The following is a 26,483-nucleotide window of genomic DNA, read 5'->3' as shown; positions in this document are numbered from 1 at the left end:
ATTTAGCGCCATCCATCATTCCTTCAATTTTGACCAGTTTCCCATTCTCTGCCGATGAAAAACATCCCCACAGCATGATGCTGCCACAACCATACTTCACTGTGGGAATGATGTTCTTGGGGTGATGAGAGGTGTTGCGTTTGCGCCAGACATAGCATTTTCCTTGATGGCTAAAAAGCTGACCAGAGTACCTTCTTCCATGTGTTTGGGGAGTGTCCCAAATGCCTTTTGGCGAACACCAAAAGTGTTTGCTTCTTTTTTTCTTTCATCAATGGCTTTTTTTCTGGCTACTCTTCCGTAAATCCCAGTTCTGTGGAGTGTATGGCTTCAAGTGGTCCTATGGACAGATACTCCAATCTCCGCTGTGGAGCTTTGCAGCTCCTTCAGGGTTATCTTTGGTCTCTTTGTTGCTTTTAATGCCTTCCTTGCCTGGTCCGTGACATTTGGTGCGCAGCCCTCTCTTGGCAGGTTTGTTGTGGTGCCATATCCTTTCCATTTTTTAATAATGGATTTAATGGTGCTCATTGGGATGTTCAAAGTTTCTGAGATTTTTTTATAACCCAAACCTGATCTGTACTTCTCCACAACTTTGTCCCTGACCTGTTTGGTCTTCATGGTGCCGCTTGCTTGGTGATCAAATCAAATCAAATCTTATTTGTCACATGCGCCGAATACAACAGTGAAATGCTTACTTACAAGCCCCTAACCAACAGCACAGTTTCAAAAAATGCAGGTAAGAATAAGAGATAAAAGTAACAAGTAATTAAAGAGCAGCAGTAAAAAATAACAGTATATACAGGGGGGTGCCGGTACAGAGTCAATGTGCGGGGGACACCGGTTATTTGAGGTAGTATGTACATGTAGGTAGAGTTAATTAAAGTGACTATGCATAGATGACAACAGAGAGTGACAGTGTTGTGGAGAAGGGAGGCGGGGGGGCAATGCAAATAGTCTGGTTAGCCATTTGACTAGATGTTCAGGAGTCTTATGGCTTGGGGGTAGAATTTGTTTAGAAGCCTCTTGGACCTAGACTTGGCGCTCCGGTACCGCTTGCCATGTGGTAGCAGAGAGAAAACTCTATGATTAGGGTGGCTGGAGTCTTTTTATGACCTTCCTCTAACACCGCCTGTTATAGAGGTCCTGGATGGCAGGAAGCTTGGCCCCAGTGATGTACCCAGTGATGTACACTACCCTCTGTAGTGCCTTGCTGTCAGAGGCCGAGCAGGTGCCATACCAGGCAGTGATGTAACCAGTCAGGATGCTCTCGATGGTGCAGCTGTAGAACCTTTTGAGGATCTGAGGACCCATGCCAAATATTTTCAGTCTCCTGAGGGGGAAAATGTTTTGTCGTGCCCTCTTCACGACTGGTATGATGTGCTTGGACCATGTTAGTTTGTTGGTGATGTGGACACCAAGGAACTTGAAGCTCTCAACCTGCTTCACTGCAGCCCCATCGATGAGAATAATGGGGACGTGCTCGGTCCTCTTTTCCTGTTGTCCACAATCACCTCCTTTGTCTTGATCATGTTGAGGGAGAGGTTGTTGTCCTGGGACCACACGGCTAGGTCTCTGACCTCCTCCCTTTAGGCTGTCTCGTCGTTTTCGATGATCATCGGCAAATTTAATGATGGTGTTGTAGTCGTGCCTGGCCGTGCAGTCATGAGTGAATAGGGAGTACAGGAAGGGGCTGAGCACACACCCCTGAGGGGCCCCAGTGTTGAGGATCAGCGTGGCGGATGTGTTGTTACCTACCTTTACCACCTGGGGGCGGCCCGTCAGGAAGTCCAGGATCCAGTTGCAGAGGGAGGTGTTTAGTCCCAGGGTCCTTAGCTTATTGATGAGCTTTGAGGGCACTATGGTGTTGAACGCAGAGCTGTAGTCAATGAATAGCATTCTCACATAGGTGTTCCTTTACTCCAGGTGGGAAAGGGCAGTGTGTAGTGCAATCGAGACGGCATCATCTGTGGATCTGTTGGGGCGGTATGCAAATTGGAGTGGGTCTATGGTTTCTGGGATGATGGTGTTGATGTGAGCCATGACCAGCCTTTCAACGCAATTCATGGCTACAGACGTGAGTGCTACGGGTCGGTAGTCATTTAGGCAGGTTACCTTAGTGTTCTTGGGCACAGGCACTATGGTGATCTGCTTAAAACATGTTGGTTTTACAGACTCGGACAAGGAGAGGTTGAAAATGTCGGTGAAGATACCTGCTAATTGGTCAACGCATGCTCGCAGTACACGTCCTGGTAATCCGGCTGGCCCTGCGGCCTTGTGAATGTTGACCTGTCTAAAGGTCTTACTCACATCGGCTGTGGAGAGTGTGATTACACAGTCTTCCGGTACAGCTGGTGCTCTCATGCATGGTTCAGTGTTATTTGCCTCGAAGCGAGCATAGAAGTAGTTTAGCTTGTCCTGTAGGCTCGTGTCACTGGGCAACTCTCGGCTATGCTTCCCTTTGCAGTCTGTAACGGTCTGCAGGCCCTGTCACATCCAACGAGCGTCAGAGCCGGTGTAGTATGACTCGATCTTAGTCCTGTATTGATGCTTTGCCTGTTTGATGGTTCGTCGGAGGGCATAGTGGGATTTCTTATAAACTTCCGGGTTATAGTGCCGCTCCTTGAAAGCGGCAGCTCTAGCCTTTAGCCTGCTGCTGCCTGTAATCCATGCCTTCTGGTTGGGGTATGTACGTACGGTCACTGTGGGGACAACGTCATCGATGCACTTAATGATGAAACCAATGACAGATGTGGTGTACTCCTCAATGCCATTGGAGGAATCCCGGAACATATTCCAGTCTGTGCTAGCAAAACAGTCCTGTAGCTTAGCATCTGCTTCATCTGACCACTTTTTTATTGATCTAGTAACTGGTGCTTCCTGCTTTCATTTTTGCTTGTAAGCATGACTCAGGAGGATGGAATTATGGTCAGATTTGCCAAATGGAGGGCGAGCTTTGTATGCATCTCTGTGTGTGGAGTTATTTTCTTTCTGGTTGCACATTTAACATGCTGAAAGAAATTTGGTAAAACTGATTTAAGTTTCCCTGCATTAAAGGCCCCGGCTGCTAGGAGTGCCGCCTCTGGGTGAGCGTTTTTTTGTTTTCTTATGGCGGAATACAGCTCATTCAATGCTATCTTAGTACCAGCCTCTGACTGTGGTGGTAGGTAAATAGCTACAAAGAATACAGATGAAAACTCTCTCTGTAGGTAGTGTAGTCTACAGCTGATCATGAAAAACTCTACCTCAGGCGAGCAATACCTTAAGACTTCCTTAGATATCGTGCACCAGGTGTTGTTTGCAAAAATACATAGACCGCCGCCCCTTGTGTTCAGAACAGCTGTATATATACTGAGATCATGTGAAAGACCATGTGATACTTAGATTGCACACAGGTGGACTTTATTTAACTAATTATGTAACTTCTGAAGGTAATTGGTTGCACCAGATCTTATTTAGGGGCTTCAAAGCAAAGAGGGTGAATACATATGCACGCACCACCTTTCCGTTTTTTGTTGAATTTTTTTAAACAAGTTATTTTTTCGATTTCACTTCACCAAGTTGGACTATGTTGTGTATGTGCATTACATGAAATCCAAATAAAAATCCATTTAAATTTACAGGCTGCAATGAAACAAAATAGGAAAAATGCCAAGGGGGATGAATACTTTTGCAAGGCACTGTAATATTCGAATTTTAGCCAGTTTGCTAAAGCAGGAAAATACTGCAGCAACTGGACATGTGAATGGATATGTGGATTATAATTCATGGACATTTTTGTAGAGGTTGATATATTTTTCTTTGGGAAAAATCCAGTTTGAAATGTTAAAGTGGAAATGACAAACTTTAGAATACTTTTAAAAACTCAAATACACTACAAGTTAGCATTTCCTGCCTTGCAGGAAAATTCTCATCTGTACATTTGAACGTTTTTCACAAAACTGCTAATTATATTTTCGCATGTGAATGTTTTTTACATGTGCAAATTCGATTTTCACATTTCACGTTTTATTTTTGTAACGGAAGTAATAACATGATATGGGTTTTTAAGGTAATTTGTACGCTGTTCAGCTAAAATAGTGTAAAAATCTTCAATCAATACGAAACATTTGATACGATCACTCACCGATTCCTCACCTCTGCACTTAACCATCAGTTAACCTGACTATTCTCTCATCATTGATTGAAAGTAATCATTTCAGCAATCTGAGGGTTTTCTAAATAGTTGAATCACTATGATAAATATCAGTGTATATTTAAGAATGCTGAGATTTCCAATGTGTAGGAATATAGGTTAAATAAATGATTGACACAAACCTGGTGGTATAGCAGGAAGATTGGAATGCTGTGAACCAAGAGGTAGTATGTTCAAATCCCAGGTGAGAATATGTTGAATAATTACAGTATAAATAAACACATATGATGTATATCAAAGTGTGTCATCATTTATGTACTGTAAGTTGAAAACACTGTGACTGTGTGATGTTCTTGGGACATATTTATGACACCTTTGTGAAATATCATCACATGCAAAGTGTTCCAAAAACCGTATGGTTTCACATGATTACATATGTGACATTTCATTTGAAATCAGATTTTGACATGTTCATGGAACTTTCACGTGATTTTCCACATGTGAAGTCATGTGGTTTTTCACCAGAATGAAAATAAATGTCTTGGGGACCAAGTTAGAGGAAGCAACAATTCACCCTAACCATAATGAATGGCTGTCTCTGGGCTTCCAGGCCTGCTAATGCAATCACATTGTTAATCCTCAAAACGTTCCGGTTGCAAAATCGCCACGTCCTTTAAAAGTCACAGTAGTCTACTGGTACTGTACATGCAGTGGACTGATGTTCAACATATTTGTAAATCTTCAGTTCAGGCACAAACCTTTTCATTGGAAAAAATATATAAATTGGGCACTTCTACAGAAATGCTGATTGATGTGCATTGTTCCTGTCAAATCAATGTAATAAAAAGAGAGGCCTAAAAAAAGCGAGGCCTAAAGTAAGAGATTTGGTGTTCAATTCTAAAGACACAGACACATTTACAGACATTAACATGCTGCTACTGCTTCCAGCACAACCCCAACTCCAGGCTACAATGTCATCGTGTTTGGATTCTATGGTTCTATAGTTGTATATTTTGGGGAAAACAAACCAAGGTCTTTTCTCCAGAGTCGAGGGCCAGCGCCTGCAGAGGCTCCGGGACAGACTGGTGCCAGACAGAGAGATGGGTGGGGATGTGGGTAAACCACCTAGCTCCCCTGGCGTCCCCACACCCACCCACCAAGCCCCCAGGCAAACAAACCACAAACAAACCCTGCCGGGCCCCCAGGCTGTACGGCACCAAGCAGCCCTTCCCTACAGACAGCAAGACTCCTGGAACATCCACATCTAACTCAGATCTGTAGGCTATACAGTACAGTCTATGGGTTTGTGATGTCATGTTGTTTAATGACATGATGCGACCATGAGAATATCACTATATGGCTCCTTGCTATCAAAGTCTCTCTTGAAGGAGATTGTTAAACTCAATGGATAGTCTGCTGTGTACGAGGGAGAATGTAATTAGCTGTTCTTTATACACACAGGCTAATTAAACTAAAGTGACATTATAAAACTTAAAAGGCCACCAGCATGGATGTGACAATTCAGTCATTTCACTTGTTGAAAAATTGTATAGAAGGACTCCAAATATGTCCTTGATACAAGTACAAACATAGCTTCAAGCTACATATTAATTTGACAGAGTTAATGAACTGTCCATTGATCAACATAGCAACTGATAAAACAGGAACATGTTTGCAAAACAAGTGGTTCAGCGCTTAGGACAATATTGCACATACAGTAAACGCTCCAGTGTAAAATAAATAGAAAAATACGTTTTAAATCAACAATAAAAGTGTGGAGTCTGTGGACCCATATACACCGGAACCGTGTTAAATTAACACACTGCTAAGTGTAGACCCTTATTCAAATATTTCCCAGAGTGCCTTGCCTTTCAAGTAAATTGTAGCGTTACCATCCATAATGGTATTTGTTAGTGCCAGAGAGATGGCAGTAGCATTCATGCCTTTGGATTTTTACCAAGGGCACAATCCTGATTTAGAAATGTGTGTCTTTCCTATGTGTGCCTCTTCTAAACACTTCTCAATATTTGGTATTCAGATTTGTCTTATTCAGTTGTGTCACACGCTCTGCATGTGTGGTTACCTTGGATTCTCTGAATAAATATCCCGCTTGTTGGCCAACAGATTATCTCGTGGAATTTTCATTCAATGGAATACATGGAGAGAACAGAGTCAGAATGTAGGAATCAATGAAAGAAAGCCATCTATTCATATTTGTTTCCATTTCAGCACCAACTTGATACATTAAAAAAATAATCTGATTTGTACATTAGGTATTAGGTACATTAGGTACATTTAGGTATATTTTGGTGTTAGGTAAATAGGTATGAAAAAATGTATGGTTTGGAGAGCACAAAATATATTGCTGAATTAAAGAATACAGTGGTTTGATTCATCCTGAAAGTTATCATATTGAAGTTCAATCCATGGGTCTCCAAATTTCATTCCCACATATTATGAGGGCACACAATTAAAATTCCAAATAATGGCAAAGCTATTTACAGTATGTCCTATTTCGCTGTGGAAAAAGAGACACAATACATGATGTTGATATGATTTTCAGTTTGCTTAGATATGGCTCGTTTCACTTTCGTCTCCAGGGATCATAAGGGAGAAAAAAATCTAAAACAATTGCTATGTGTATTTATAATCCCGTTCTCCAAACGGATTACTCATTTACCTAGAGCTTATCAATAGCGCATGGACAATGCTGTGATTTCTATTGGAAAAAAAGAAAGTGCATTCTTTTCCCACTTGAAACCAGCAGGTTTGCTCAACCTTATTCATGGTTTCCTCACGCGTAAAGGTGGAGGAATTATGAGGTTAATAAATCAAGGTCAGAATATGGCTCATCTGTAGACACACCTCCACCATTATTTGAGCTCCACCTCAAACAGTTCAAGGTCAAAATACACAGTTCATAGAACGGGAATTATGTTCCATTTGACCCGGGTCGGAATCGGGGCCCAAGGGAGATCCTAAGCAAATATGTTATTGTTAAAAAATATATATACATACACTGAACAAAAAAATAAACGCAACATGTAAAGTGTTGGCCCCATGTTTCATTAGCTGAAAGAAAAGATCCCAGAAATGTTCTATACGCATATTTGTCATTGAATGTTCATCTTTCTATCATAAACTGCATCCAACATTGTTTCAGACAGTTTGGCAGTACGTTCAACTGGCCTCACAACCGCTTCTTCACCTGCGGGATCATCTGACGGGGGTTTGGGGGGTCCTGAGGAGTATTTCTGGCCGTAATAAAGCCTGTTTGTGGGGGGAAACTATTTTTGATTAGCTGGGCCTGGCTCCCCAGTGGATGGGCCTATGTCCTCCAAGGCCCATGCATAGATTAGGGCCTAATGCATTTATTTCTATTGACGGATTTCCTTATATGAACTGTAACTCAGTAAAATCTTTGAAATGGTTGTATTTTGTGTTTATATTTGTGTTGAGTATATATTTAACCCAATACCATATTTATTTCATAAGACTTTATTTTGAGGTGTTTTTACCATAATTAAGGGACCTGAAACTCTTACACATCACTTTGAACCAAAACCATGCCTGTCATTATCATATTTCCCAGAATGCTCTATTGCAGGTTGCTTTTTGGAATCAGTGAATTGGATTTTTGCACCCATGACTGAAATATTTGTTCCACTTTGCTCCACCATTGGCTATCTTCAATCTGGCAGGATCCCAATGTGAATTGCAAGTCAGTATAGTGTGATTGCAGGTAGCATTCTGGTGAGGATTGGGTCCACAGACTCCGCACTGTCATGCTGTGTTCATTTTCATATTTAACACTGTGTAGAATATACTGTGTAGATTAGCCAACAGTCACAGAAAGTCAAGAAACTAGACAGGTTCCGCAGACCTCACACCTACTGATGAAAAAACAATGTCATTATGAAATATAGATTTTTCTCACTGATGTGTATTGCTGAAATGTAAAATGCAAAGAACGACATGCAGGTGCCATATAAATTACTACAAGAGTAAATAGCCCACTCACTCAAGCCTGATGGTCTTGTAAGTACAAAAGCAAAGCTTACTTTGATATAATTTTGAAAGTTTGAAAAAGTAGTGGAATGGGATAATGTCTTAGTGTGAGGTGGAAAGCATGCAATACTATTTTTTTTAAGTCGCATTATTGTGGGAGCACCTCCTCTGAGAGTATGGAAAATGAGGCTGTTTGAGAAGGTTTGAATCCTAAGCAACATGCATGCCTACACATTGTTTGAAGTACAATAGACCAAGATAGAAACTGTAGTAGGTCAAAGCTGTGTGCTGGAAAACATTGGTAGAGCATGAGTTCAGTAGGCATTGTGGAGCTCATGTCAATTTCCTTTCTTTTTCCAGCATCAGAACAATGTCTACTTCTCACTTGAAACGTAGTTATTGTGTTTAATATTCTAATAGTTGACAAATGGCTTGCTTAAATGTTCTATTTCTCTAACTGCTATGAGGCAAACAACTGTTGTAATGACATTTAGACACTAGGAACCTGCTCAGGGAACACATGTGACCAGCAACACAACACCACAAACTGTAATTACCTGTCTGTCTCGCAATGGGTTGTAAGGAATTACAGTGTATTCAGAAAGTATTTATACCCCTTGACTTATTCCAGAATGTGTTGTATTACAGCCTGAATTAAAAATTTTAACCATAATGACAAAGTGAAAACACCATTTTCAGGTCTTTCCATAGCTTTTCAAGTAGATTTAAGTCTACTTGTTTGCATACCTTGCATTACTCATCTTATATGTACGTACTGTATTATATTCTATTCAACCGTATCTTAGTATATTCCTTTACTTTGCATTTGTGTGTAATGTTGTGAAATTGTTAGATATTACTGTTACTATTACTGTTAGCTAAAAACACAAGCATTTTGCTACGCGGGCGGCAGAGTAGCCTAGTAGTTAGAGCGTTGGACTAGTAACCGAAAGGTTGCAAGTTCAAACCCCCGAGCTGACAAGGTACAAACCTGTCGTTCTGCCCCTGAACAGGCAGTTAACCCACTGTTCCTAGGCCGTCATTGAAAATAAGAATTTGTTCTTAACTGACTTGCCTAGTTAAATAAAGGTAAAATTAAATTAAAAAACACCGCTACACCCGCAATAGCATCTTCTAAACATGTGTATGTGACCAATACGATTTGATATGGCATTCTTTTCACATGTAAATAGAACTTTTCAGTAGCGCTCAATGCATGCCATTCCATGAGCGCAGAATTTATTTTCCAACTCAAATCAATGAACCCAATCAGTCCTCCATGACAACAAAATCATAAACAACAGAGTAGGGCTGGCTAATAAGTCTAATAACTAATACGTTTTGGGGTTATGTTCAGGTAAAACTATTTGGCTAATCTATACTTACATATTTCCAAGTCCTATTCTTGAAGATCTAGGGGTTTAACATTTATTGGAATTGCTGGTATTCTGATAGACTTTGGTTTCAATGTAATATCATTTAATCATATTATTATATGTAGTAGAAAGTGATGGCCTACATAACCAACCCATAAAGTATAATTTAACATCCATATATGGCCAGCTATGTAAACTTTAACATTGATCTATCCAGCAATAGATGTTGATCAATTGGTAAAATACATTTGTGTCTTCTTCTAATGTATCTTAAGGGGAAAGTAATCTAAAAGTAACTGAATGTAATTAGATTACGTTACTGAGTTTGGGTCATCTCAAATGTACGTTACCGATTACAATTTTTAACCGGTAACTAGTAACTGTAACGGATTACATTTAGAACACACACTGCCTTAGCCATGGGCCACTGTGTTTGGGTAGAAACAGGAATCCCTTCAAAGGTCACAAAGCAAAAGATTGATTAAGGGTTTGTAATGTTCTCCTGGCCCCTCTAACGAACCATTTAATACACATCCCTGGGAATGCAGAACAGGCATGATTCACCAACCAATTAAAGTGCGCTCCAACTCCAAGCTGAACTGGCAAGAAGGAAACAGCATTCATCCATCCACTGGGTTCCCAGAAGCCAGGAGCCTCATGCATGATTCAACTCTCTGTTGTTGGAATGTATGTCTGTGTCTGTGTGCATGTGCTTGCCTATGTAGGTTCTGTCTGCCTATTTGTCTGCGTGAGTTTGAGTGACTCCAGTGATTATCCAACAATTTGGCCTCTGCAGTTATTTATTGTTTTGTTTCCTGATTGATCCAGACAGGGTTAGCTCCACTGATTAGTTGTCCCAGTAATTGGCTTTTTACATGCCTGGTTCAGGAGAAATATAAATAAGTTGTAATGCTTTGAAAACACAGCGAGGTAGAGAAGCAACATATCACATAGACCGACTGAGATATCATATGGGCTGCAGCTGAGAGAGAAAGGGAGGAGGAGGAGAAAGATAGAGGAGATGGCGAGAGGTTGGGAGGGAGAGAAAGAGAGAGTTGAATGAGGTACTATCAGGGAATGAAAGAGATGAAAGGAAGAAAGAGAGGAAGAGGGAGACAGACAAAGACAGCTAGATTAGGAGAGACAGTGAGAACAAGAGAGAGGGGGAGGGAGAGAGAGGGGGAGAGGGAAAGAGAGAGAGGGGGAGGGGAGAGGGAAAGAGAGGGGGAGAGGGAGAGAGAGAGAGAGAGAGGGGGAGAGGGAAAGAGAGGGAGAGAGAGAGAGAGAGAGGGGGGGGGAGAGGGAAAGAGAGAGAGAGAGGGGGGGAGGGAAAGAGAGGGAGAGAGAGAGAGAGAGGGAAAGAGAGGGAGGGAAAGAGAGGGAGAGGGAGAGAGATGCAGCCACTTGGGCGGTGCAGTAGACATTAATTTATAGGGTCTGACTCTAAGGAGCCAGAGTTCTGAGAGAGTGGAGGAAACAGCATGGTTTCCCTTTGCCATTTTATTTTCCCTCATCCTGTCTTCCAGGTTTTCAACTCATCCTGTAAATCCTCTCTGATCTGTGAGCAGGAGATACTGTATGCTGGGAGAAAGAAAGAGAGAGAGAGAGAGAGAGAGAGACCCCTGACTGTTATATTGGAATCATGTTTAGATATAGTTTTGATTTCACGTAGACTACTTTTATAAACCTACTAAAGCCTTCTCCTTTGTCTCAGAATGTCTTTTGTAGGCTTCCTTGCATCACACCGCATACAGATTTCCTCCTCCTGCTAAATTACAAGCGGTCCCATTTCTGTCTGCTAACCTAGACTACCAACTGAACTCAGGGGTAGACGAAACATAGTCTCCCTCCATTTCTGCTCTTCGAAAATGTGTTATTTTTTTAACACATCCGTGTGTTTAGTTATAGACGACATATGTTGTGTTATAATTATGATTATTGCATGTATATTGATTGATTGATTAATCATATGCTTCAAAGGTAAATAACATACTGTAGCGACCCGCACAGACAGCTGTGTGTTATGTGTTAGGCTAGGAGGTGGTTGTGTTGTACTGACCAGTACCCGGTGTTCGCGGGGTCCGACATGTCAATCAACCTGCTATCTGCCAATCACGGGAATGCCTGGAATGTTCTGATGCCGGGCATCCTGGTGGTTGGCGGAGTGGCGTGGAGGGGGGTTGGGCAGGGGGGTGGAGCATTGGAAGTTAAGACCAGGTTCAGCCTTTGTTCTCTCTCTCTTACGTCTGGGCTTCACAAGAGAAGGTCACGATTGGCTTGTGGGTTATCTGTCATTTTTGGCGTGTGCTACGGCCCAAACAGTAGCCTGTGTAAAGTTGGTTTAATAAACCGTCAATTCGCAAACTCAAGCCTCTGTCTGGACAATTGTTCATTTATGATCTAGTCAGGTCATTACATTGGTGTCAGAAGTAAAAACGTTGATACAAGTTAGCCAGCTAGCTAGCTGACTTATGTGGCTAGCTACCGTAGGTGAGAACGGGGATTGAAAATGCTTCGAGGGAATCCGAAAGTGAAGGTGGAGGTAGGGGACGATTATGGCCAAGGAGGTGCGTGTGAATGGACGTCGGGGGTTCTGTCTGAGGAGATCGCCAGGGCGTCGGAGCGCAGAGGCCGCTTGAGGGAGGACGTTAGAGCGATGGCGGCTGAAGCGGGCATGAGTGCTTCATCGACTGTATTTCGCGTGGATTCTGGTGGGTGGACCGAAAAGTGGTGACGTCGACGCGGCGTGACGAGGAATCTGGGGCTCAGGATGTAAACAAACATGGCGGCGCCCAGTTCCCGGCTGCGTCCGTATCTGTTAAGACCCCCGAAGTATTCCGGTAAGGCGGATTGGGAAGCTTTTCATGCTCAGATTGAACTGTTAGCTCATTTTAGGGGGTGGTCGGATGAAGAAAGGGCACTGCAGTTGGCTTTATGCCTCATGGATGAAGCTCTGGCCTGTTTGATATTGATTAGCCCCGAGGACAGGCATGATTATGGTGCTTTAGTGGGAGCACTGAGGAGGCGCTATGGACAGTGTGTACAGCCCGGGCTACTGCGCTCCGAACTGAGTAATAGACTCAGGCAGCCTGGAGAGCCTCTACGGGTGCTAGCTAATGACATTGAGAGCCTCTCTCGGCGGGCATATGCTCACATGCCCCCCTCCGTGCAGAGCGAGCTAGCACGGGACCAGTTCATACAGGCGCTCTCTCCTACGGAGCTGCGCATACAGACCCAGCTGGCTCATCCTGAGTCATTGCAGACAGCCTTGGAGATGGCTTTGGAGAGGGAGCTGGTGTGGGCTGGGGCTTCAGCTGGGGCTTTGGTGGGGGTGCAGGGAGACACACCCTCTGTGCGAGCTGGGGGGCAGAGCAGCCCGGAGCCGGAAAAGCCTGCTTGGGTGGCAGAAATGACAAAACTCATTCGTGCTGTGTCGCTACAGGCGGAACGAAACACACGCCCTGGTCCCAAGGTCTGCTGGGGTTGTGGCCAGCCAGGCCATCTGCGCCGAGATTGCCCCATGTCCCCCAGAGCTCAGGGAAACGGCTCGGGGTCCGCATAGACCGGGTAGTGCGGACCCCTGGCTTTCTATCCCAACCACCATCATCTTCAGGAGGAGCCCACCGGCACAGACGGGGAAGCAAGGCTCCACTTCCCCCAGAAGCAGACGAGGGCAAGCGGATGGAGCCTGTTGTTGTGGTGGGCCGGACCTGTGTTGGGGACTTTTGTCATGTCCCTGTCACTGTGGAGGGGGTGCCCTGCTCCGCCCTGGTGGACACTGGGTCCACAGTAACCCTGGTGAGGCCAGATATTGTGCCAGGTTGGACTCAGTGTGAGCCTACAACTGTGCAGCTCCGCACAGTCACAGGTGAGCTGGCACCCATGAAAGGGAAGGGAATAATGACTCTGACAGTAGGGGGCAGGACTGTGCATCATCCTGTGTGGGTGGCGGCTGTGCAGGACCCTTGTATCCTGGGGTTGGACTTTCTTAGGAGCACAGGCTGCCAGTTAGACCTAAATAGGGGCACACTGAGCTTCCAGGGAGGGACGGAAGTCACCATGGCCCCCCCTAATGTCACATTCACTCAACCCAACAAACCCTTTACTCCAACAGTTAAAGCAGCAGAGACTCATGGCTGCGCCCCCTCCCCCACAGCTGTGTGTGACTTTTCCCCAGTCCCCCTGTCACCTACGGCGATGTGTTACATTCCCCAGCTACCTCCATGACACAGCCCTCTGTGAGCCCGGCCGCACCCCCCCAGCCCAGCTACCCCAGATGGGAGAGGAGAGGACACTGTCTGCAGTGAGGGAGATATGGGGGAGGAACTGTGTTGGTCTTGACCCCGAGCAGCAGGAACGGTTGTGGCAGTTGCTGTTTGAATTCAGAGACAGCTTTGCGTTGAGTGAGGAAGAGGTGGGTCAGACTCATCTGGTGCAGCATGAGATCGACACAGGTGATGCTCGACCCATCAAGATGCGTCCCCGCCGTATCCCGCTGGCACGCCAGGAGGCGGCAGACAAGGCTGTGTTGGAGATGCAGCGGGCAGACTTCATTGAGCCCTCAGACAGCCCCTGGGCGGCGCCAGTCGTCATGGTTCCGAAGAAGGGGGGCAAGCTGAGGTTCTGTGCGGACTACAGGCGGCTGAATGAGGTAACCAGGAAGGACTCATACCCCATACCACGTATCGATGAGTCGCTGGACCTGGTTAGGGGTCCTCCTGGTTCTCCTCACTAGACCTCCGCAGTGGCTACTGGCAGGTGCCCCCTCTCCCCAGAGGCCAGAGCCAAAACTGCGTTCTCCACTAACAGAGGACACTGGCAGTTCAAGGTCCTGTGCTTTGGCCTGTGCAACACTCCAGCTACTTTTGAGCGTTTGATGGACAGGGTGCTGGATGGCATCCCCCGACAGCAGTGTCTGGTATACCTCGATGACATCCTGGCCCATGGCAGCTCCTTCCAGTCAGCCCTGGGGGCGCTACGGCGTGTGCTGGAGAGGGTGGTTGCCGCAGGTCTGAAGCTCCACCCCGAGAAGTGCCACTTCATGAGGAGAGAGGTGTCCTTCTTGGGCCACCGAGTGGGGAAGGAGGGGATCAGCACCATGGAGGACAAGGTAGGGGCTGTCAGAGACTGGCCCACCCCCACCGACCAGCGTCAGCTGAAGAGCTTCCTGGGCCTGGCCTCGTACTACAGGAGGTTTGTACGGGGCTTCTCAAGCGTTGCTGCTCCACTGAACCGCCTGCTGCCGAAGGACAAGGCTTTCACTTGGACAGTGGAGTGTGAGGAGGCGTTCAACACCCTCAAACGTGCACTGATCGAGGCCCCCAACGCCGACGCCATGTCCCGTCGGCCCTGTACTGCAGACGGCTGCCGCCACTGTGAACGGAGAGAGGGACGGGAGAGAGAGCTGCGGGCAGAGGAGGGTGTCTGTGCCACAGTGTGTCGGGCGAGCGGGCCTGTCTGCTGTGAGCTGCAGACTGTCGACGTGGCTGAATGGCGGCAGCAGCATGGACGGGACACAGACCTACAGCCAGTGCTACAGTGGGTAGAGGCGCAGGTGAGGCCACCATGGGAAGAGGTGACAGCGCTCTCACTCGCGACCAAAGGGTTGTGGTCAAAGTTTGAGAGACTGCGGCTGGCTGATGGCGTGCTACAGCGGGCATGGAAGGAGTCAGCTACGGGAGAGGAGAGGTGGCAGGTGGTGGTCCCAAAAGCATTGCGGGAGGCTGTGCTCCAGAGTACTCATGGGGGGTGGGGACTGGACACTTTGGGGTCACAAAAACACTGCGCCGTCTCCGTCAGGGCTTCTACTGGGGCAGCACAAGAGGGATGTGGAGGACTTTTGTCGCCGCTGTGACAACTGCACAGCGAGAAAGGGCCCCCAGGCCGCTCATGCTCAGCTCCAACAGTTCCCAGTGGGGGCTCCCATGGAGAGGGTGGGAGTGGATGTAGTTGGGCCGTTCCCCACCACAGACAGTGGAAACCGCTGGGTGCTCACGGCCATGGACTATTTCACAAAATGGCCCGAGGCCTATGCTCTGCCTGACCAGGAGGCAGAGACCATCGTCGACGCCCTGACAGCGGGGATGTTCAGCAGGTTTGGAGCTGCAGAGTCCATCCACAGCGACCAAGGCAGAAACTTTGAGTCCCGTGTGTTCGCCACCATGTGTGAGAGGCTGGGTATGCACAAGACCCGCACTACTCCTCTCCATCCTCAAAGTGATGGCCTTGTGGAGCGCTTCAACAAAACGCTTGGACAGCAGCTGGCCATCGTCTCTTCCAAACACCAGCGTGACTGGGACAAGCACCTGCCTATGGTCCTCATGGCATGCCGCTCCGCTGTCCAAGACTCCACCTCCTGCACGCCTGCCCTCCTCATGCTGGGGAGAGATCCGCACCCCTGCGGAGATGGCGTTTGGTCGGCCCCTGGATAGCCCTCATGTTCCTCCGGGGCCGGAGTATGCCCGGAGACTCCAGGACCGCCTGGAGACAGCCCACACCTTCGCCAGAGAGCAGCTGGTGAATGCAGGTGTGAGGCAGAAAAGGAACTATGACGTGCACACCCGGGGAAGGCACTTTGTGGCTGGGGAGCTGGTCTGGGTCTACAGCCCCTAAGGAAAAAAGGCAGATGCCCCAAGTTGGACAGTCACTGGGTGGGACCCTGCAGTGTCCTGGAGAGGGTAGGGGAGGTTGTGTACCGGGTGCAGCTTCCTCCCAGGGGGAGAAAGGTGGCACTGCACCGGGACAGGTTAGCCCCATACAGAGGGGCCTCTTCTCCCCAAACCCCAGGAACCCCCACAATTCCCCTCTCTGGCAATGACATTCTCCAGGCACCCACCCTCAGGTGCCGCAGACAAGGCTCCAGACAGCCCACTCCCCCTGTCTCCCCCCCTGTGTCACCGCGTGGTTCCCCAGAGCCACGGACTGTATTACCTGTTCCCGCTTCCTTGTCCCCCATATCCCTGCCTTCATCCCCTGGTTCCCAGAGGGGCACTCTGCGACCATCACGGCCACGCAGGCAAAGGAGACCTCCGGGTCGCTTCAGAGACTTTGTTTGTTCCCTCGGGGACGAGGGACTTTGTGGTGGGGGGGGGCTGTGTAGCGACCCGCACAGACAGCTGTGTGTTATGTGTTAGGCTAGGAGGTGGTTGTGTTGTACTGACCAGTACCCGGTGTTCGCGGGGTCCGACATGTCAATCAACCTGCTATCTGCCAATCACGGGAATGCCTGGAATGTTCTGATGCCGGGCATCCTGGTGGTTGGCGGAGTGGCGTGGAGGGGGGTTGGGCAGGGGGGTGGAGCATTGGAAGTTAAGACCAGGTTCAGCCTTTGTTCTCTCTCTCTTACGTATGGGCTTCACAAGAGAAGGTCACGATTGGCTTGTGGGTTATCTGTCATTTTTGGCGTGTGCTACGGCCCAAACAGTAGCCTGTGTAAAGTTGGTTTAATAAACCGTCAATTCGCAAACTCAAGCCTCTGTCTGGACAATTGTTCATTTATGATCTAGTCAGGTCATTACAATACATTTATCTAAACTAATCTAATCAGTTAGCTAGATTTGTAGCACCTGTTACTGAAATGGTTGTTCCCGTTTAAATGGATTAGATAGTCTGCACACAGTGTTTCTAGCGCTTGGTGTCATTCTGAATGAAAGTGGCAACTATTTGATATCCTGACGCTGCCTGGATTCCAATATGAATTCAACTTCACTTTACAAGGCAGCATATTGTGACTTGCAGGGAGGGTTACAAAATTCTCTCTACTTTTCAGGATTTCTACAAATCTATATTAGAAACTTCCTGGAACTGGTATGGAATAAGCAGGAAATGTGGAATCCTTGTTGATTTTTAAATGTTAAGTTACTGGAATTTTACTTGCAGGCCTGATGTAGCCTGTTAAACATGAGTTTCAGGACACAATATGTCTTAATTAAACTAGGCTGAAAAATAAGGCCAGACATAATATATTGTCAGTTTAGTGATAACATTCACCTAAGACAGTGGTAGGCGACCCTGTTCCTGGAATACCACAGGCACTGCAGGATTTTGTTCAAACTAGGCACCACAGCTGACTCAATTCACTCGGGTGCTTCACTATATCACATTTGACATTGTCCTTAAGCTTGAGGTTACAACAAATCATACAATGATGGAAATAAAATCAAATAAAATCTCATTTATTTATATAGCCCTTCGTACATCAGCTGATATCTCAAAGTGCTATACAGAAACCCAGCCAATTTGTAAGTCGCTCTGGATAAGAGCGTCTGCTAAATGACTTAAATGTAAATGTAAATGTAAAACCCCAAACAGCAAGCAATGCAGGTGTAGAAGCACAGTGGCTAAGAAAAACTCCCCAGAAAGAACAAAACCTAGGAAGAAACCTAGAGAGGAACCAGGCTATGAGGGGTGGACAGTCCTCTTCTGGCTGTGCTGGGTGGAGATTATAACAGAGCATGGCCAAGATGTTCAAATGTTCATAAATGACCAGCATGGTCAAATAATAATAATCACAGTAGTTGTCGAGGGTGCAGCAAGTCAGCACCTCAGGAGTAAATGTCGTTTGGCTTTTCATAGCCGATCATTAAGAGTATCTCTACCACTCCTGCTTTCTCTAGAGAGTTGAAAACACTGGGGACAGCAAGGAGTCATCATGCCAGGTAGTCCTGAGGCATGGTCCTAGGGCTCAGGTCCTCCAAGAGAAAGACAGAATTAGAGAGAGCATACTTAAATTCACACAGGACACCGGATAAGACAGGAGAAGTACTCCAGATATAACAAACTGACCCTAGCCCCCGGCACAAACTACTGCAGCAAAAACACTGGAGGCTGAGACAGGAGGGGTCAGGAGACACTGTGGCCCCATCCGATGATACCCCCGGACAGGGCCAAACAGGAAGGATATAACCCCACCCACTTTGCCAAAACACAGCCCCCACACAACTATAGGGATATCTTCAACCACCAACTTACCATCCTGAGACAAGCCGAGTATAGCCCACAAAGATCTCCGTCACGGCACAACCCAAGGGGGGGCGCCAACCCAGACAGGAAGATCACGTCAGTGACTCAACGCACTCAAGTCAACGCACCCCTCCTAGGGACGGCATGAGAGAGCACCAGTAAGCCAGTGACTCAGCCCCTGTAATAGGGTTAGAGGCAGAGAATCCCAGTGGAGAGAGGGGAACCGGCCAGGCAGAGACAGCAAGGGCGGTTCGTTGCTCCAGAGCCTTTCCGTTCACCTTCACACTCCTGGGCCAGACTACACTCAATCATATGACCCACTGAAGAGATGAGTCTTCAGTAAAGACTTAAAGGTTGAGACCGAGTCTGCGTCTCTCACATGGGTAGGCAGACCATTCCATAAAAATTTAGCTCTATAGGAGAACGCCCTGTCTCTAGCTGTTTGCTTAGAAATTCTAGGGACAATTAGGAGGCCTGCGTCTTGTGACCGTAGCGTACGTGTAGGTATGTACGGCAGGACCAAATCAGAAAGATAGGTAGGAGCAAGCCCATGTAATGCTTTGTAGGTTAGCAGTAAAACCTTGAAATCAGCCCTTGCCTTAACAGGAAGCCAGTGTAGGGAGGCTAGCACTGGAGTAATATGATACGTTTTTTTGGTTCTAGTCAGGATTCTAGCAGCCGCATTTAGCACTAACTGAAGTTTATTTAGTGGTAGCCAGAAAGTAGAGCATTGCAGTGGGTCTAACCTAGAAGTAACAAAAGCATGGCTTCATTTTTCTGCATAATTTTTGGACAGAAAGTTTCTGATTTTTGCAATGTTACGTAGATGGAAAAAAAAGCTGTCCTTGAAACAGTCTTGATAGGTTCGTCAAAAGAGAGATCAGGATCCAGAGTAAAGCTGAGGTCCTTCACAGTTATATTTGAGACGACTGTACAACCATCAAGATTAATTGTCAGATTCAACAGAAGATCTCTTTGTTTCTTGGGACCTAGAACAAGCATCTCTGCTTTGGTCCGAGTTTAAAAGTAGAAAGTTTGCAGCCATCCACTTCCTTATTTCTGAAACACAGGCTTCCAGCTAGGGAAATTTTGGGGCTTCACCATGTTTCATGAAATACCTGTGTGTTGTCCTTGTTTATGCAGAAAGAGAAGAGCTCCAACTTCTTAATCATAACTTCAATTTTGTCCCGCACATTGAATATAGTTGTGGAGTCCCTGTAAACTTAAATTCAGATCATTCATTCAGGCGAGAAAAAAACATCACCCAGATAGGCCAGTCGTGTGAGAAACTCATGCAAGCAGTCAGACAAGTGAAAATTATGGTCAGTAAAGAAAACTTTAAGCTTGTCTCTCAATTAACAAAAACATGTCAAAACTTTGCCCCTTGATAACCAGCGCACTTCTGTATGTTGTAAAAGCGTCACATGGTCGCTGTCCATATCATTCCATAATGCAGAAAATACACTCAAGTTCAGGGGCCTTGCTTTAACAAAGTTAACCATTTTCAAAAATGTCTTTCAAGCTGTCAGGCATTCCTTTAGCAGCAAAAGCCTCTCAGTGGATGCTGCAGTGTACCCAAGTGGCGTCAGGACGTGCTTTACAACTCCACTATGTCATAGTTTTTGCGCCATCATTACAGATACCAACACATCGTGACCACCAAAGTCCGTTTGATGTCACAAAGCTGTCTAGTACTTTAAAAATATCCTCTCCTGTTGTCCTGGTTTCCAGTGGTTTGCACAAGAGGATGTCTTCCTTAATTGACCCCCCCCCCCTCATAAACGTAATGGACATATACCATATTTGACTCATCCAACGTTAACGCATAGAATTCACTGGCTTGTATGCAAAGCAGTAATTGTTCAAGACATCTCCTGCCATGTCACTGATGCATCATGAAACAGTGTTGTTTGATGAAGGAATTTTCTGTGTATATTTTATGGCCTTTTCCCCCAGCATTGTCCCAGCCATATCCGCATGCAGCAGCATGAATGAAGTCCTCCACAATAGTATGGGGCTTTCCTGTCCTAGCCACTCACCATATAAGATGCTTCCAGCCCATTCTTATTTATTTTTTACCTTTATTTAACTAGGCAAGTCAGTTAAGAACAAACTCATATTTACAATGACAGCATAGGAACAATGGGTAAACTGCCTTGTTCAGGGGCAGAACAACAGATTTTACCTGGTCAGCTCAGGGATTTCATCTTGAAATCTTTCAGTTACTAGTCCAACACTCTAACCACTAGGCTACCCTGCCGCCCCAGTTATTATTAATGATAACTGTTGCTTTTATACATGTCTTAACTACTCGAAAGTTGTCTTAATTATTGCTCAAAAAACTCCTGTGGCTTATTTTTCAAATTGGCATGTTTAGTTTCTAAATGTTTGTGCAAGAGTGAAGGTTTCGTCGAGTTGTGAGATAGTTCTTTTGCACAGAAAACACACTGACCACCACTATCTGCTGGCAGTAGCAGTACTACCAGTAGAGCTGGTTTGTGTCTCTATGGACACGAGCCTTACATTTTTTTAAACAATTTATCAATTTTAGAGCAAACAGAATGAGCAGCAGCTACGCTTGGCTACATATGGACTATTAATGGAATTCCCACGAGAGAGTAACGGTTAATGTGATTGGATGATAATTATTTCACTAGGCGACCTATAGATGACATTGTGTTGTTATTTCGCTGAACACTAGACAGTTTAATTTTATTTTTGGTAGTAAAACGAGGCTACTCAGGCGAGAAAAAAAACATAACCCCGTTGGAAAATCGAAATGTTTGAAAATGTGAATCACGTTTTTATTTGGCGTACCCCTGACGGGTGTCGCGCGTACCACTGCGGAATAGGCATTGCCCCAAGAAAGAACCTTACATGGTTCCAACTTGCACCTTTTTTTTTTACCAGTGGATAGGTAATAGGGTGCCCTTTGGGACAAATCCCTAGTGATCGCTCGCCTTTCTTCCTCTCTGGTTTGGGTGGGGTGCACAATACATTACAGTAGAGTCTGTGTTGTATTTTGCATTTTCCTTGCCAGATAGTGGTGGTCAGTTCACATGAGTTCAAATGAGTTCTCGGTGGTATCTTTCTGTATAGCTGATTCTGTTGTCATCTTGTCTAGGACATAAAGGTCAATACAATATTACCACTGTGGGAATCAGTGCTGTAGATAAACAATGGGGGTTTGCTGACTAAACCATTAAACAATTACCTGTATCTTGTCAGTCAGCTTTTTCTTTCCTTTTTTTTTTACAGAAATATATTCTCTGAAACGTCGTTTTTAGACGGACTCAAATGTGTCTCACAGATATACTTTAGTTCAAGCCAGACAAAGACAAGAAAGGAGGGTAGAGAAAGATACATTTTCAGATAGCCTTTTGACTTATCAGCATGAGTGTACCAGCGGTTGGATGGAGGGAGACCCGTGGTTTCTATAAACACTCCAGTATTTTTAGCTCCTCTAATCGGAGGGCTGCAGGGGAAATGCCACCTTGGGGTCCCCGGGGTCAGCAGAGAGGGCCAGCCCCTCATCTCCCCCATTTCCTGGCCCATCCAGACTCACACGCAGACATAATCACGCATACACTCACACACATCTACACACACACACACACACATCTTGTTGATCATCTCCTGGCCGATCTGGACTGACACTCACAGGATCTAGTTTGAGTGACCTCTTCCTGGCAAGGAACCCACAGAGAGGTGTGTGTGTGTGTGTGTGTCTGCTTGCTTGAACTATATTTGTAATTCTACATTATTTTATTATTCAATCTGTAAAGCTGAAGCTAAATCGGGAACATTGCCTTTAAATTTAAATCACACTCTAAGGCTGAACTTCCGCGATGCGGATTATATAGAGCCCTTTGTGAATTATTAACTTTTTGTCATTACGATCTTTGTCCTTGACCTGCACCGGGGCTTTTCTTTGAGTCAGCATTCTGTATTGAGTGACCTGTAGGAACAAGATTACAGAAGAACTCCTATGGAGCATTATCTTATCCTGTAAAAATATGCAGCCTTAACGATTCGTTTTGTTTTCAGACACACAGAGGTTCTGTCCCAAATGCCACCTTGTTCCCCATAAAGTCCATTACTTTTAACCAGGCCCCTATGGGCCCTGGTTAAAAGTAGTGTGCTACAAAGGGAACAGGGTGCTATTTGGGATGCGACCAGGGAACTCAAACCCCCATGTCCCTGTGACCTTGGTAAGATAAGCGCTCCCTCCCTGTCTGTCTGTCCCTCTCTGTTTTAGGCGCTGTAGTCAAAAAGCAGGATGCACACAGAAAACAGAGAGAGCCTCACACACACACATACTGTACACACACAAACACACACATACTGTACACACACAAACACACACATACTGTACACACACAAACACAAACATAGTGTACACGTACTCATGCACACACGCACATAAATACACACACAAAACTCCATCTAAAATAATAATAATAATAACAATTATAATAATAACATATGCCACTCAGAGGACGCTTTTATCTGACTTACAGTAGTAGAGTTCCTACATTTCCATATGGGTGGCCCCAGGGGGGATCGAACCCACAATCCTGCAATCTCCATGCAACCCAATTTGGGTTATTTGTAACCCAGGGCTGGGTAAATATTGGACAGAACACACGTTGGGTACTTTTGACCCAGCCGGTTGAGTCCAAAACAACTCATTGTTTTTTTGTGTTGTTGATGCTGGGTTATTGCATCATTATCCACTGTGTCAGATCAGAAGACTGGAGGTGTGGCTTAGTAGAGGCGTGGCTTTCAGATAGGTCTTTTTTTATGTAATCCATAAATTGAGTCACAAACAACCCATTGTTTTCTTTAAATTAGGTTGTTGATGCTGGGTAATTGAGTAATGATCCAGTGGGCAGCTCAGAAGACTGGAGGTGCGGCTTAATAGAGGCGTGGCTTTCAGATAGGTCTTTTTTTTAATGTAATCCATAAATTATTTTAGTAGGCTTGGCCTATTAGGGGCAGTGCTTTCAGCGAGGTGAGAGTAACTGTAATTTAATTTTGTAACCTGCAAATTTAAATTTCCCTTCATTACATTTTTGCAGATTACCCATTTTATTACACAATTAATAATTGTATTTTAATATCATTAAAAAGTGTTACCTATTCTAACATTTGAATATACATGTGCACTTGAGGAACTCAACTAAGCTACAAAACAGTTTGTAATCAACCTTAAAATGTCTTGACAATTTAACTAAACAAATGAACCGGAATGACATTTACTCTCATGGTTGGCCAAAAATAACTCTCTGAATGCCACTCCCTTACTAAGCCATGCCTCAAGTCTTCTGTTCTTGCTTTTTTTTTCCCGTGTACCAAGTGAGCCACACTTCTTCCCATCTCTTCACCATCGTAATGGACTGGTCCATCAGATGATGTTGTATACTGTTCCTCAGAGCCATAGAGTCAGTGATGCTTTGTCTATTGAGTTATTCTAGGCATTATCACCGGCCTTGTCTCTGTTTCTGTGCCCCAAATGGCAACTCTACGGATCCTGGTCAAAAGTAATGCACTACATAGGGAATTTGGGACTCAGACTGTCTCCGCTCCACCAGACGTCTCCTCAAGTGCGGCTCCATGTGATCTGTAACCTGGGCTTTGTACAGTAGACAAACACTTACACACACGCACATGAGCGCGCACACAGACTCAGACACACACAAATACACCACCCCAAAAGCACTCATCATAAGATAATTTCATTGGATTGGTGTAACTTGTTTTTCAGAGCCTCAATCTAATTTGGCTGGAGCCAGCCTAGCAGAAATAATTGTCAATGCAATCGTCTCACCTTCTCTCCATGTCTCTCTGTACAGGAGGCCGAGGATGGGGTGGGCGGAGGATGTGTGTTGGCTGTGATGGAATCCACCCAACTGAGCCAAGCAGGAGTCACTGGTTGTGTCCCAAATGGCACCTCATTCCCGATATATTGCACTTCTTTTAACGAGAACCCTATGGGCTGAGGGTGCCATTTAATAGGGAATAGAGTGCCATTTGGGACATACGCAGTAACATTATGGCTAGTAGGAGCCCTTGTAATTGTATTCAAATTTAACTGCGTGTATTCCTTTATCAATGTCGGCTATGAGTCTACAACATGCTTGAGTTGGCATCTATCTGCCTCCAAAACAAAGGCCTCTACTGAAAATATTGAGTAATAGCAATCAGCGTTGGGGTGAATTCCAATTGAATCCAAATTCAATTCTGGAATCCAAGCATGAAGTGGATTGTACTTGGAATTGAATTGGAATTGTAGAAAAATGTTTCATTGGATGTCCGCGCCCCCTTGGAAATCGAATTAGCATTGAAAAATCCCCATCAAAATCTGTCTGTTTAAGCTAGAGAAATCCTTTTTTATCAATAAGCCATGTCAGCTAACAGTTTTTATATTGGTAATTTAGTCTAGCCAGGTATCTTACCCTGTCGTAATCATGACCGAATACTGATCAGGCATGCAGGTCATGCCCAGGGGCCCTGACCTTCAGGGGGCCCTCTTTGATTCTGTTAGTCACTCTCACTCAGATATTATATTAACATGGCATAAGTCATGGCAAAATGTGTAGAATGGCAGGAAACTGTAAAACTGCAAAAAAAAGTATCTCTGCCCCATAGCAAAATGAGTAGCATAGCATTAAATGTGTTATACAATTGCTACATTTGTAGAATTGCAAAAAATTGCCTTAAAACTTTAACATTTTATATACGCCCCATGGCAAAATGGGTAGAACTGCAGGAAATTAGCTGTAAAACAGAAATTTGTTTCTCACAGCCCCATGGCAAAATGTGTAGAATTTCATGACATGTACCCTTCTGTTGCTTGACAGGCAAAGCCCACAAAGGATTGGAATTGAACCTAAAACCCCTCAAACTTGTCAGGTATAGTTCACTTTCATTTTATATTGCTCAAATACCCAATTGATGTTGGCCAATATTGAGAGATATGGTGAGGCTACCCTCGCGTCTCTGAAATTACTTGATAAATGTGTTGTCTGATAATGAAAAGCAAGCGGTTGCTTGATGATAGAGCCAAAACTGTACTATTGTTTTGCATGGAATAATCTGAAATGTGTAGTTCTGACTATGCTTGATGATATTAAAACTAAATAATTATAACGTTTAATAATGCCTTGAAAGAGGCACGTAGTTGTCAATGGAATTAGTGGAGCTGCGGGTCTCCTTGCCTCCAAGCAGCCAAATCAAACTTATTGTGACATTTATTGATTTTATTGAGCCCATTGGGAGAGGGAATTCAATTGGAAATGAATTTGTGGAATTGACCACAACACCTTGTTTTAAGATTTAAAGGGAAGGATTTCATACAGGGAAACAGATCATGCATACAGTGCATTCTGAAAGTATTCAGACTCCTTGACTTTTTCCACATTGTGTTACATTACAGCCTTATCCTAAAATGGCTACATTTTTTCCCCCTCATCAATCTACACACAATATCCCATAATGACAAGGCAAAAACAGGTTTTTAGACATTTTGGCACATTTATTAAAAATAAAAATGGAAATATTACATTTACATAAGTATTCAGCCCCTTTACTCAGTACTTTGTTGAAGCCCCTTTGGCAGCGATTACAGCCTCTAGTCTTCTTGGGTATGACGCTACAAAGTTGGCAAACCTGTACTTGGGGAGTTTCCCCTATTCTTCTCTGCAGATCCTCTCAAGCTCTGTCAGGTTGGAGGGGGAGGGTCGCTGCACAGCTATTTTCAGGTCTCTCCAGAGATGTTCCATCGGGTTCAAGTCCGAGCTCTGGCTGGGCCACTCAAGGACATTCAGAGACGTGTCTCGAAGCCACTCCTGCATTGTCTTTGCTGTGTGCTTAGGGTCATTGTCCTGTTGGGAGGTGAACCTTCGCAGCAGTCTGAGGCCCTGATGCTCAATATTCTTTATCAAGAATCTCTGTACTTTGCCCAATTCATCTTTCCCTCGATCCTGACTAGTCTCCCAGTCCCTGCC

This window comes from Oncorhynchus nerka, linkage group LG22 (genome assembly GCF_034236695.1).
Source record: "Oncorhynchus nerka isolate Pitt River linkage group LG22, Oner_Uvic_2.0, whole genome shotgun sequence".
NCBI classification, from domain to species: Eukaryota; Metazoa; Chordata; class Actinopteri; order Salmoniformes; family Salmonidae; genus Oncorhynchus; species Oncorhynchus nerka.
Note: the sequence above shows the minus strand (reverse complement) of the source record.